The 10,533-nt window shown below is 30.5% G+C and overlaps 1 long non-coding RNA gene and 1 pseudogene across 1 annotated transcript; both read left to right on the top strand.

Moving 5' to 3' along the window:
* Positions 1 to 3,790: 3,790 nt before the first annotated feature.
* On the top strand, positions 3,791 to 4,757 carry LOC132614545 (uncharacterized). Its single transcript, XR_009572335.1, has 2 exons — positions 3,791 to 4,043; positions 4,416 to 4,757. It is a non-coding gene; the product is annotated as an uncharacterized LOC132614545 (long non-coding RNA).
* A 280-nt stretch (positions 4,758 to 5,037) lies between these two features.
* Positions 5,038 to 10,282, top strand: LOC132615163 (heavy metal-associated isoprenylated plant protein 7-like; annotated as a pseudogene).
* The last annotated feature ends 251 nt before the right edge of the window (positions 10,283 to 10,533 follow it).

Genomic DNA, 10,533 nt, shown 5'->3' with positions numbered 1-10,533 from the left:
ATATACTATCTTCAAGAAAAGAAGTATTTTAATTGATTTAGAGGCCAGCCATGTGTGAAGATCAACATGACCATTATGAAGGGGGAAATGAAATAATAAATTATGTAAAGAAAAAAGGAAAGAAGGGAAGGAAAAAAAATTAAAGAAGGAAAATAGTGTATTGATTCGAACATTGAAATTCTTTGTGTTATTTTCATTTGAATTTTGCGCAAATATATGTTGTAAATCAAAATCTAACTACCTGGTGAAGTTAAATACCAATTTAGGACATAAAACAGCTAAATTACTTATTTACAAACTTAAGAAAAATGATTTTTCTCTTCTTTTCATTTTAAAAAGAGTGTGTTCTTTTTATCTTTTTTTGGCATTAAATAATGAAAAAGTAAAAGAGAATTTTTTTGTTGGTAAAATTATCATTGGTGCTTCAATGAAAAAGTATAATCTCACAAGGTGGATATAAATTTCTTTATTATGGCGTAGAGATCTAAATTCCAAAACACTACAATGTTTACCTCAATAATCTTGGAAATTGTAAAACTAAAAACTCATTTTATTATTAAAGGGTACCACCAAATAATGAATGCTAGAGTGTATGTGGGTGAATGACATCGGGTGGAAAATTAAAAAAAAAACAATCATTTAATGGAGTACACTAGAATATGTAACTGAATAAAATTAGTAACAAATAAAATTATTGAGTAAACTATCCAGAGCAATCAGTAAAAGAATAAAAAAAACTTTTAAGGATAAGTGACAACACAATTTTTTTTCCATGTATGATTAGGTTAGTTTCTCTACTATTGGAGTTTGTTAATGGTTTTATTTGTAAAGTACATATGTTTTGATTCCAATGTCATTGTTATTGCCTTCCTATTATAAATTATATGTCTCTGTTGAAGCAAACTAAAAAAGAGTTATAGAATTAATATATGTATGAAGTTTTTATATCACTTTTATCTTGAGTAATTTTATAAAAAGAAAATTGTTAATTAAATTCACTGATTTCTTTTTATTACCGTGCGAAGCGCGACCAAATTTACTAGTTAATAAATTCGTCTGGCACTGTAGTATCATGTTGAGGCAATCATCCAAATGATCTAGCTCACTCTGGATGTCCTAAATAAAGAGCCAACGCGATCAGAAAACTTGCAGCAAATTAGTACTTTACCGTCCGCAAACATATCTTTTGGTATGACTGAATAAAGACACTGTACATTCTATAGTAATCGAAATATGCCAAAGAATCCATACCAGACAACTAAGGACAAAGGCCAGTAGATTGTCTATCAATTTTTCTCCAGGAACCACTTTTCAGCACGAGAATTTACTGCATACTTCGTGATGAATCTTAAAGATCTTATAGTCATCACTGGTTGAGTCATATACCAATCTCCAAGTACAAAGTCCCTATCTCCTCTCACAGTTTTGGAAGAGGGAGTACTAAAGTGTTTCCATAGAAACTTGGAAGAATTTGTGTCTCATTTTCATAGAGAAATTTAACTATTTTGATCCTTATATTTTGAAGCTTGCCACGTCAAAGTGGAACAAAAGGAATATCTTTTATCACATGTGAGGTTTGTATCGAGGAAATGGTTGAACAAAACGCTTTACAATTTGAATGGAAGAAGATGATCCTGTAAATTTTTTTGTGTGCTATATTTAGACCTCTTATGTGTAAAAAAAAAAATCTTGTAGAAAATTTTAGAAACTTAAAACAAATTTGTGAAGGACTACAAAATTAATTAACCCGAATCTATATATATAATCTTAGGTAGGAGTTCGAAAGTGTGAGTAGTGTAATGCTATTGGAGATCCTGTAGGCATCAAGTTGTTTACAAGAAGACAAAAGGTTGATATATCAATCACCTTCAAACTCTTTCCTCTTTTCAAAAAAAATTGTTGCATGATTTTGAATTCTGCAGAAAAAATAGCAACGGGTTATTTAATTGTACAAAGACCATATAACAAGTGAGATAACATTTTATCACCACACATGTCACTTGATCAATGGCCATCACACTGACTCCGACACCAAAACAATAGAGGAGAAAACCAATTTTGTAGTTTATTACAAATATAAGTTGAGTTTATTCTAATCGCAGTGATGAAGGTAGTTTGTACGCATCTTAACTAATTTTACGGAATACCAACTATCTCTTACCAACACCTATATCTGGTAATTGTGTTCGCCAAAACTGAGATAGAGGAGAAAAAACCGTCTACTTTTTTTTCGTATTGAGGTTTGATTCTGAGACATCATACTCCCTCTGTTTCAATTTGTTTGAACCTATTTCCTTTTTAGTCCGTGCCAAAATGAATGACATCTTTCTTAATTTGGAAACAAATTCACTTTATGAATGATTTACAGCCACACAAATTTTCAAGGCTTATTTTGAACCATAAGTTTCAAAAGTCTTCCCTCTTTCTTAAATGTCGCGCCCAGTCAAACGAGTTCATATAAATTGAAACGGAGGGAGTAGTATTTAACTAACATCATTGATCAGTTGATCGCATCCTTGAATACTTTGAGTTATATGATTTTTTTTTATGAAAAAGTAGTAAAAAAAAAAAAAATCAATATCGTTTTTTTCAGTTCAAATTGTAAATGATGATGGTAGCTCTTATGCCTCTTATCTTTTCTTTAACTTTGAAGATCATCCTCTAATTCATTGATTTGGACAACCCATTATTGTGTTTAGATTTCCAATTTCCCCACTCTTTTCTTTTCATTCACGCATTTTCATATTGGAAGAGGGGACCTTTTGTTCATTGGCTCCATTCATCTAATAATTTACAGATTTTATCCAAGAAGTGTTCTTCCTTGTCATATCTAGAGTGTACAAATTTCCTTGGCTTTTTTGGGTTCTCAATATTCTTTCACAATTATTATTATGGTAATCTCGACTTGGAATTGTCTTTTTTGGACACTATAGGAATCAAAGCAATTGGAGAACAAAATATTAGAAACAAATTCAAGACGTTTTAGTGAAAGACAAATTGCTATGCATCCAGTATCTCAACTCCGACTAAAACGCTCCAATTACTTTCTATTCGCATTCAGCACACTGAAACTAGTCCATTTAAAATAAAGATAGGAAATCTAAAAACATGTAAATAGTGAGACTCAAAAAGACAAACAATTAAATGAGAGATATATAAAAGGAAAAGAGATAATCGTGAAAACCACACCTGAAGTATTACTTTTGTGATTTTTCTATCTACACTATCAAGTGTTTGCGTTTCAACTTAAATTATTATCAACTATTTATCAAAATACATCTAGCTAGTATATGGTACGTGGTGTACTCTTTTTTTTTTTTTTTTGTTAAAAATAGTGCCAAATGGCACACTATGAGGATAATTAATGGAATTAATTGAAAAATTTGGGGGAAAAGAGATATTGATCAAAAACACACTTAAGGATCATTTTTTTACGAGTTTCCTACTGTACTATCAGGTGTTTGCGTTTCTTACCTGAACTATCATCAACTATGCATCAAAACACACCTCGAAATTAATGACTCAGCTGCCATGTGGATGAAATGTTATGAGCAAATTAAGTTGTCACGTGTCTTTTGACGATTGTATCTTGGTCTAGTCAGTTTTGAGGTGTGTTTTGATAAATAATGTGTGACAATTCAAATGCAAACACCTGATAGTTCATACATATATTTCGAAAAGACTGATACTTTAAGTGTGTTTTGACCATTATAGCTATGGGAAAAGTAATATAAAAAACCGGTAGGGGATAGCTAGGACAAATAAAAGGATGCTGAATCAGCAAATTGGACCTATGTGTCTTTACTAACATCCAATTTTGGAAAAAATTGCATGTCAGATTTTGCTGTTGTCACCCTCTCTCCACCTCTACTTAAATGTGCTTCTCCTCCTTTTCCCCCCCACTCCAGCAGTTAGACAATCACAACAAGATCAGTCTCAAATACTAGAAATTTGAAAGAAAAAAAAAGGCTTTTCATTTGCTTTGTAGAGTTTCACATTCATTGAAAATCAGCATATTTTAAAGAGCTTTTAGCATGGGTGAGGTAAGTTTTTATTCTTCAACACTATTTATGTTTAGGAAAAAGATTCATATTCATCTTTTTACTTTACGAAAAGGTTTAACTTTGTCCTCCGTTAGACGTTCACTCATTCATATCCTCACCGTAATAATTTTAGCTTAAATTGCCCTTAGCCACTAACGGATCAATATTATATATAGGAGAATTGTGAAAATTTGCTCTTGTGGTTTAATTGCGAAACAAGGTGTAACATTGTTTGTGATTTGCAAAAAGTCTGATTTTGCTCTACTAGTAAAGTACAAGGGTAAATTAGACCCTAAACTTATAATTGAATGTAGGTATTCTATTTTCTTATTTAATCTTCTTGTTTTTAATGGCTGGCTTTTGAATTTTTAGGAGAAGAAAGAAGAGAAAAAGGAAGAAGAGGCTCAAGATATAGTGCACTGTGAAGGCTGTGCTAGAAAAGTTGCTAGAGCCTAGAAAAGTTGCTAGAGCCTTGAAAGGCTTTTTGATCCTCCATGAGAAGTGTATAAATTTTGTAAAGAAGGTACTGGCCAAAATAGATCCTCAAATTTTAGGCATTTACCCCATCTCAAATGTAACTAGGTAGAATTAGTCATTTTTCAGTTAAGTAGGGAATTATGGCTCTATTTCTACCTCAAATCAGATGTAATGGTGTTTTGAAGATGAGTAAAATGCTCCGTTAATTGAAAAAAAAAGGGTCTAATTTCTCTCTAATTTCTCCATTATTTTAAGTATGTTTTTTGGGTTTTAAAGATATTTTTTGGAACTAGACATTAAATTATTCTGTTTCCCATAACCCTTTACACGTTTTTCTATTCAAGAATTAATTTACTCACAAGTAACATTATTGAAACCAGCCATAAATTAATTATTGTCTGCTTAGCTTTTTTATTTGATATAGAATGAGTGTCCACCTACATAATCAAGAAGAAATTAACTTTATTTTTCATATTTGCCCTATATTTACTCAAGACAATAAATAAGCAAAAGTCTTATGAGTATTAATTAAGGGTAGTTTAGTCAAGATACCTATTTTTTTCCCTAGAAATTAGTGTTTTCTTGAGGGATGATAAAAAGACTAGGTGGACACTTATTTTAAACCGTCCCTCGGGGATATCTGATAAAAAACATTTATTTGAAACGGAGGGAGTAGTATAGTCCAGCAAAGACATTTACTTTATGTGTTGTACATTGATGCTTTTCTGGGTATAAGTTTTACGATTTTAAGTTATATGCATTGAAAATAGAAAATAATTTTATATTATCAGATAAAAATTGAAGCTAGCGTTACATAGCTGTAAATATCTTTGAATGGAGCAGGAGTAGAGGGATTAACGACAGATTTCAAGCCCAGTAAAGTGGTGGTGAAAGACAAAAATGCAGATCCGATTAAAGTGTGTGAAAGGGTGGAAAAAAAAAGTGGTCGAAAAGTTGAACTTATTTCACCTTTGCCTAAGCCACCAGAAGAAAGTACTAAGGAAGAAATTAAGAAAGAAGAAGAGCCCAAAGAAGAGAAAAAAGATGAGGTAATTATTTTACTTTCTATGAGTAATTATTATCACATTTCTCCATAGTACTTCTGATTTAATCATAACTTGTCTCATTAGTTTGTTGTTTGTACAGTGATATAATTTGTTCTTTTCTAGAACCATCTCTTCTTTAGAATGTAATTCTTGAATCTATACGAGTGAATGAGTTATTCACTTTAAATCCTATATGCGTTAGCTGACTGATCAAGATTGAGTCTTGAACTTGGAAATCTTTTAACTTGTTCAAAGTTGATTATTATTTACCTTTAGTTGTTTCTAGGAGTGGTAAAATTAATTCATAAAATTATAACTTGTCCAATTTATATTAATGATTCATCCATTTATTAACTCAATTCATTTCGGTATACACACGTTTTTGGTGATCTAGTCCTAGTTGTCTCAATGGTACACAAGTTTTTGCATGGATCGCCAATTGATTATGGGATTAGTAACAATATCATTTATCTTTTTGGTTGATAGGGGAAAATGTACTTATAATAGACTAAAATTACCTACCGACCAAGCGCATGCAAGGTGACATTTCCAAATTCTTGTCCCGAAACTTGTAATTATCGTTATGACTTATAGTTGATAGATTTAGTTAAGATAACAGTGATACTAAATTACAAATTATTGAACACGAAATAGGCTATGGAAACAAACACAAATATTTAATAAAATATACCTTGGATGGACTATTGTACCTTTGTTACTTAACTTTCTTGCCGACCATGTTACGAAAGGATTTTTTCCGTCAAAGTTAGCAAAAGGATATGCTGGGGTACCCACTGGGCACATTTAACTATATTGGGGTCAAGCAGAATGGAGCTAGAATGTAAGATACGAGTTTGGCAAAACCTACAAACTTTAATCTAAATTCTATATATTTATTAAGAAAATTATTAAGTATATACATACATATAATAAAGTTTAAAATATATAAATATAAAATTCTGAATCCTCCTCGATCGGTCAAATGAGATGGGACCTAGGAGAATTCACGAGTCGGACCGACATTCAATACAATTATGTTTTTTGGTCTGTCGTGTCTATTCTATAAGAAGTACTAGTAATTACAATCACAAGACTATAGCCTATAGGCCGAAAATGTTAAGGTGAACAAAAACAATAGAAAAGCCTGGTTGGTTAATGACACCCGCAAACAAAATTTCATGTTGGAAGCTGATAAAAAGAAACTACATATTCTACAGTAAAGGTGGCAGCCGGTTCCAACCGGAACCGGACCGGTAACCGGTTAGGGAACCAGCCGGTTCCGGTGTATCGGTTTGAAACTCCAAACCGGAACCGGTCCGGTTTGGAGTGGTTAAAACCTTTTTGTTTTTTGTATTATATATATATATATATATTATAGTATTTATTAGTATATTGTAGGTATATTTACATATGTTATACAACTTTATAATTAAAGTTTAAATATTTACTGACTAACAGGCTAATAGCAAGTCAGCAATACAGAATAGTGCTTTTCATATACATATATATGTATAACTTAATATACTTATATATATGTATAACTTAATATATATACTATATATACTTATATATATGTATAACTTATATATACTTATATATATGTATAACTTAATATATATACTAAATATATGTATAACTTAATATATATACTATATATATGTATATATATGTACTATATACTATATACACTTATATATAGGTATAACTTAATATATATACTATATATACATATATACTATATATACTTAATATATTTATATACTATATATACTTACTATATATATTTATATACTATGTATAACTTAATATATATACTATATATACTTATATATATGTACTATATACTATATATACTTACTTATATACTATATATACTATATATACTTATATACTATATACTATATATACTTAATATATATACTATATATATTTATATACTATATATACTTAATATATATACTATATATATTCTATATATATTTATATACTATGTATAACTTAATATATATACTATATATACTTATATATATGTACTATATACTATATATACTATATATACTTATATACTATAAATACTTATATATGTTTAAGTATACTATATAACTTAATATACTTATAAGTATATTCTTAGTATATTTTAGGTATATTCCTAACTTAATAAAAGTAAAAATATGAACACAAGTAAATAGAAGAAAGCTCAATGAGCCATATATTTTATTCATTCTTGGATAACATTTATTTGCAAGTTGTACTTTTTTTAACTTGCAAATAATACATGAGTTGTACAAAAATGTCTTCATTAAAAGTGTCGGTAAAATGTTGTTGCATTGCCTCATGACCTAAAAGTGAATTATTTCCACCAACATCAATACCTAAATTAGGTTTTTCTTCCATAAATGTTTCCTCATTAAGCGCACCCCTAACAATACGACTACTACTACCGGCACCACGTCTTAATCTCTTTGACATTATTAAATAGAATTAATTTAAATCACAATCAAATAAATCACAAGAAAATATATTACAACAAATTAAATTGCTAGAATTAAATTGCGTAAATTAAATTGCGAAAAATAAATTGCTAGAATTAAATTGCAAAAAATAAAGATAGAGTTGGAACGAAGGTACTAAATTGCCGGATTAATTTCCAACAAAGTGAAGGCGGCTAGAATTGCAAATCCACCAAAGCTACTTCGGATTGTTGCAAAATCACCAACTCCACCAACAATATTATAATTGCAAAATTAATAATTGAAAGTTAAAACTATAATAAGACTTTGTGGCTAATTATTGCAAAGTAATTATAATTGAGAGATTGAGATTTGAGAGAAAGATGAAGAAGAGTGAATTGGTGTGAATTAAAATGAAAATGAAGAAGGGTTTATATAGGGGTGGGGATGGGTTAAAGTGTTAAAAAAAAAAATTGGGGGCCAAAAATTAACAAAATGACCGTTTGGCAACGGCCATTTTTGCAAATGGACCGTTGCCAACGGTCCATTAACGCCAGCAGTGAGCAGCCCAACGGCTCTTTTTTTTTATTTTTTTTATTTTTTATTTTCACCGGTTTAACCGGTCCGGTTCCGGTTTTACCGGTTTAACCGGTTCCGGTTTTCAAAATATCGGAACCGGACCGGTAAAATTTTATACGGTTAACCGGTTCTACCGGTTCCGGTTTAACCGGTCCGGTTACCGGTTTTAACCGGTAAAACGAACCGGTTGCCACCTTTATTCTACAGCTTTGATCTAAAACGAATAATATCGCAATTTGGGTTGGTTTACCCTAACTTGATGGGAATTGTGATTCAAGTTTCTCGCAAGTTGTGCGCAAATTATAGTACTAGGCTTTTCCTTGAGTGTGTGGGCGGAGAATTGGTACTGGAAATTAAGCATCAATTTGATCATGATGCCATGTTAGTTTACGGACACTTACTTAATCTGTACAAATAAATGGTACATTCTCTTTGGTTGTTGAGTTAATTTTTTGGCCTACATCTTAGACAATGCAATGGATATATGTATTTAATCATCTGTATGTACGTACTCCTGCCTAATTATGATTTTTGTCTAGAAGACTAGAACCTGCCCTATATATATATATATATGTATGGGGGTGGGAGTGGGTGCATGTAGAGCTTAATTGTGAATCTGATAACTAGTTCAAATGTGCGTGTGTGTATATATATATGGAAAATTTTCAAAATAAGTATAAATAATATATTTTCTCAGTAAATCAAGCGAATTGCGGTAAAAATATATATATATATATATATGTATGTCTATATATATATATATATATATATATATATATATATATATATATATATATATATATATATATATATATGTATGTATCTATATATATACATATACATATGTATGTATATATACACACACAATTCAAAAACTTCTCATAATCTACATTTTCTTATAATTATATTTGTTCATTGATTAAATGAATTAACATGGAAGTGCCATATTTATGTGGCAGCCTCCTCCTGCTATAATAGTTGTGTTGAACGTTCAAATGAATTGTGATGGTTGTGCTCAAGTGTTGTAGAAACGAATCCACAAAATCAAAGGTATTGTATAATAATTTATTCAGACGTAGTAAGCTGTTTTCTTTTTAAGAATTCAAAATTCATAGCTCAAAATCTTAGCTCCGCTTCTAAATATACACGACCTTCTAGTAACTAATATGCATATCTTTTGTGGCGATGTCTTTAATTTGATAATGCCGTGCATGCAGGCGTAGAATCTGTTACGATAGACCTTGGAAAAAATCAAGTAATTGTAAAAGGTGTGATTGACCCAGAAAAGCTAGTTACTGATGTGTATAAGAGGACTGGCAAACAAGTTTCAGTTGTAAAGAATAATATTGAAGAAAAAAAGGAAGAAGAGAAGAAAAAGGTAGAAGAGGAAAAAGATAGCATAAAGAAGAAGAAGAGAAAAAAGAAGGTGCAGAGGAAGGCAAAGGAGAAGATATCAAAAGAAGTGAATATTTGCCTCAAATGTACTACCACAATAGTAATATGGAGTATGCTAATTATTCCCCTCAGATATTCAGTGATGAGAATCCTCATGCTTGCTCTCTCATGTAACATTAGCCAAATTTAATTTTAGGTCTCCAATTTTTCATGTGCTCTAGTAATTGTTACTTGTCGTAATTATAAACATGATCAATTGACAATTGAGGTTTTGTTTTAGCCTTCTCATCATGGCTTACATTAGTAGTTGTTTTCGACTCACGAGTGTGTGGAGAAAAAGAGTACATGAAGGGTGTGTTAGGCATGAAGGAAATCATTTTTTGGGAAAAAAATTCGAATTCTCTCGTGTTTGGATGACTTGAATTTTTGGAAAATGTTTTCAGAATGGACTTATTTTCATCCAAATTGAGGAAAATAACTTCCATATCAAAAATAGGTTAAACATTTTTCTAAAACTATCTTTCAACCTCACCACCTTCGCCG

This window comes from Lycium barbarum, chromosome 10, assembly GCF_019175385.1.
Source record: "Lycium barbarum isolate Lr01 chromosome 10, ASM1917538v2, whole genome shotgun sequence".
Taxonomy (NCBI): Eukaryota; Viridiplantae; Streptophyta; class Magnoliopsida; order Solanales; family Solanaceae; genus Lycium; species Lycium barbarum.
This window is presented reverse-complemented; position numbering and strand designations above follow the sequence as displayed.